Raw genomic sequence first — 4593 nt, 5'->3', positions numbered from 1 at the left:
GTTAAAGCATACTTTCTAGAAGAAAGTAGTCATGACTCATACAAATACAAAGACCTATCAAATACTTAATGCAGTGATTAATGAAGGAAACTGTATAATGTTACATGCAATTCAAAGAAGAATTCAAAGAACCATATACATGTGGGCAATATGGAAAGCTAAAATATATTTGCAAATGATGCAAAACTGATCTATGCATAGGGCAATAATCAATGGCATTCTGTTGTATATAACTTATTTGCATTTCTAAGGACAAGAATCATTTGCATTATCCATTTTCTATAATTTATAGAGTAATGTATGAGAATTCTTATACCAGGTACTTTAGATGGTAAAGACTCTATTATTTGAAATTTAATATAAATTATTTTTATTTATATATTTATTAATTGCTTTGGATCAACAAAAAATTTTTTTGAGTACCTATTATGTGTTAGGCATTGTATTTGATGCTAGAGATACAACAATGATCAAAAGTAGCCCTCGCGGATCTATAGTTTAATGTGGAGATAGATATTAATCAAATAAGCACAATAATAGATATACAATTTTAACTATGAGTAAAACACAGAGTCTTAGAAGAGTCTGCAGGGCTCTGACAGGGTAGAACTTGTAGAATTTTACTTTTTTTGGTATATGAAAATTTATTACTATTGTGCTTTCATCATCAAAATTTATGATCTTGGTCTTTCCTTCTTGCCTTTGTATAAAACCAAAAGAGAGATATTGGCTACTTTGACAATTGGCTACTTAAAGCAGACTCCAGGAATGTCACCAACAGCATGACCTTTGTGACCAAATCCAGCAACCAGAACTTCATCATTTTCCTCAATAAAATTCAAGCAACCATCATTGGGTACAAAAGCAGTGATTTTTTGCCATTCTTGATTCGCTGAACCCTGACACACTTCCTGATGGCAGAATTTGGCTGTTTGGCTTCAACTCCTACTTTTTCCAGCACACTTCCCTTGGTGTGAGAAATGCCGCCCAAAGTGTTGGCCTTCAGGGCAATGCCCAAGTGGGCTTTCTTGTACTGTGTATCATGCCATTTCTGGTCTTGTCGGTGGCTACGGAGCTTCCCGGCAGTAGGAAGACCGCGACACTTGCCCATCCTGCTGGCGCCATGGGCCTGAGCGAAAGAGAATTTTACTTTAAGTAACATCTGTATTTCCTGATTTTTGTATTTATCAAAGGTGATGCTTTAACTTAGAAATCTATTTTTAAAAATTTTATCTTGCTGGGTTAATTACTCATACAAAACCTATTAATTCTGCAATACACAAGTCTAATATTTACATATTTTAGTATTATTATAAAACTACTGTGTAACATAAACTTCTGTGTTAATTTATTAATTAGGATCATAGAAGAGAATCATAGATGGTAACAATTAGTAAAGTCAAAACTAAATCAGCTAATCTTTTGCCAGTTGCTTCTTCTGCAGTCCTTCTTCCTCCTCACACCCAACACCCCCCACCCCCTTTTCCATATAGTTCAGCAATCATTACCCTTATTCAAAACAATGACAGGCAATATATTTGGCCCCCCAAAAGAAGTCAGTGCTTTAGAATCCATGACATTCTGTATTTGGAAAGACTCTTAAGTATCTGAGGGTTACCCAGTGCTGAAGTGTCACTGAGCACTTCTGTTGTCCATTCTAGTAATTTTATTCCCTTTATCTTCGAAGATCCACTTAGAAGATTGCTTTTATGAAGTTCAATTTGATAATACACAAGATACAGATTCATTCACTTTTTGAACAGATTGTAGATATCCACATCACAAAAGCTAAATTTATATATATGAATGTGCCCCTAGCAACAGAGATACACATTTTAGTTTTTCTTTTTTCCCATAGTAATAGTGGTAGCTGCGAGTTAAGTCATTCCCTACTTTTCCAGATACTCCTTTTTTTTAAATTTTATTTTATTTTTAAACTTTACATAATTGTATTAGTTTTGCCAAATATCAAAATGAATCCACCACAGGTATACATGTGTTGGTCTTATATGGGAAGCCACTGAAAATGACCCAGTACCTTTAGCCCTTTACCTAGTGTCTTAGATCAGGCTTCCTAGAAGCAGACCATCAGATGAGGATTCATGTGCAAGTGATTCATTAAGAAAATACTCCTGGGGGAAACCAAGAAGGGGATGTGGAAAGCAGGACAGGAAAGAGAAGACATACAAGCAAGGATGAATCTCAGGCCAACTCCGATAGAGAGTAGGTTCAGCCTGTGATTTGCAGGGGAATCTGGAATGTAAGTTAAACCTCAGGATTGTCCTAATAGCAGAGGGTAAGGGGGCTGGTCTTTCATACTGTGGCACACATCAGTGCCCCCTGGGTGAGGTAGAGTAGGGGGGAAGTAAATTCCTAAGACTTTCCAGTGTTCCTAGGACATCTTCTGAAAAACAGTCCAGTGTTCGAGTTTGAAAGCAGAAAAACATAAACAGGTAAAACAGGATCTGAGGCTATTGGGGAGAAACATCGGCAGTGCTTGCAACACCCTGTCTGGGCACTCCCCCCAAACCCATTCTCCTTTACTTCATGAGCACATAGTTAGCGGGTCTCCCTTGCCAAGCATGGCCCTGTAACTGTGTTCTCTTCAATGGAACAGAGTGCAAGTGATATGTGCCACTTCTGGGCCTAGGATAGCTTCACCCATACTATCTTTCTCCTCTCTGCTGGCTGCAACTCTGGGTGATCCAGCTTATACTATAAGAATAATGACAATGACCTAAGGTTTGGTGATGCAATATGATGGAAGGGCTGGAGTCCCTGGAAGACTTCTTAATGATCCAGAGCAGTCAGGGTGGACTGTTAGGGGAGAAACAAACCTCTTCTTCAAACCACTGAATTATTGTTGGGTCTTTATCACTGCGAGGGCTTCTCTGGTGGCTCAGTGGTAAAGAATCTGCCAATGCAGGAGTTGCGTGTTCAATCCCTGGGTTGGGAAGATCCCCTAGAAAAGGAAATGGCAACCTACTCTAGCATGCTTGCGAAGTCACACGGACAGAGGAGCCTGGCGGGCTATAGTCCATGGCGTCACGAAAGCATCAGACAGGACTTGGTGACTAAACAACAACAACAACAACAACTCATCACAGCAGCCTAGCTATTTTCTAATTAATACAAGATGCTTTATTCTTATAGTAACATTATATTATAGATTCATTTTAATTGCTTATTCTTGGTTTCTTCTGTTAATATATATTATATGAGAGCAAGAGCTTTATCTCTCTTTTTCTTGCTGTCATAAAATACTCAATAAGTATTTATTTAGTGAATAATCAAAAGCATAGTTACCTTGTCCTATAATTATTAAAAATTTTAAAACTACATTATAATTATAGAATCTTCTATAAAACTAAATTCAGAGTGATATAAAAGAAATGAAAAGAGTTTAAGGAAAAGTAATCGAAATGTTTAATGAGATAAAATAGTGATATGGAGATACACATACTGATATATTAAAAATGGATGGCAGATATATCGTGTAAACTTGAAAAAACAAGGCTGAAGGGCACCTTGATAACTGTCTTTGCGTATTGGAAAGGTGATTATAAAGAGGTTGCTGACCAACTGTTTTCCATGTCTGCAGAGGAAAAACTTCAGGAAAGAGCTTAAACTGACCTGACAGTAATAGTGATTAAACATTAGAAAAGGCTCCAGAGTAATATTGTAGAATCTCTGTCCCTGGTGAATTTTAAGGACAAACCATCTGTCTTAGACATTTCAGGCAGAGCCTTGCAGGAAGAGAGAGGTCTGGATTAAATGACTCCTTGAGCCGGCTCCCTTTCAATTCCAGGAGTCTGTGCCACTATACAAGGTATCAGGGGATCTGGCAGTGACATATTTCACTCCAGTGACCAGCCAGATTGATTAACTGGCATCTCTTATCTGTAGCTTGAGAGAACTATTTCTCTGGCTGGGGATGATGGGGTGGGTCGAAAGTAGAGAATAAGAAAACAAATTTTCCCTTCCCTTAAAAAGATATGAAAAAGTATAGTTTGCACCTACAACTCTAAGATACTAAGTGATTTCCATACTATCAATTCAAACTAGAAGAGTTCTAAGATTTTTATACCTTTTAAGTGCTAGATTTTATTTAAAAAGATTAACTTCTACAATGATTGAAAGATAATGGTTTACTACTATATATAAAATAGATAACTAATAAGGACCTACTGTATAGCACAGGGAACTCTACTCAGTACTCTGTAGTAACCTATATGGGAAAGGAATCTAAAAAAGAGTGGATATATGTATAACTGATTCACTTTGCTGTATAACAGAAACTAAGACAGCATTATAAATCAACTACATTCTAATGAAAAGTTTTAAAAATTAAAAAAGATAGTGGTTTAATACCAACAGTGAAATGACATAGAATAGAGAAAAATGTTACTATTGACATTCCATTATATTTATTTACATTGTTTTGCAACATTAGCAACAATGTAAAAATGCTATTTATGATATTGCATTGAATTTAAACTGTACTTATGTCACTCATCAATAATAATGTTAGAAGTTCCCTAAAGACAAGCTTTCATTAGAAGAGGGAATTCCTAAGTCTCAGAAGTTGACTTT

General features: G+C 36.4%; 1 pseudogene; it reads right to left on the bottom strand.

The window, feature by feature from the left end:
• Window positions 1-674: 674 nt before the first annotated feature.
• Window positions 675-1111, bottom strand: LOC102284117 (small ribosomal subunit protein uS12-like; annotated as a pseudogene).
• Window positions 1112-4593: the final 3482 nt, after the last annotated feature.

This window comes from Bos mutus, chromosome 2 (genome assembly GCF_027580195.1).
Source record: "Bos mutus isolate GX-2022 chromosome 2, NWIPB_WYAK_1.1, whole genome shotgun sequence".
In the NCBI taxonomy this organism is placed as follows: Eukaryota; Metazoa; Chordata; class Mammalia; order Artiodactyla; family Bovidae; genus Bos; species Bos mutus.
Note: the sequence above shows the minus strand (reverse complement) of the source record. Positions and strands in the feature narration are given on the sequence as shown.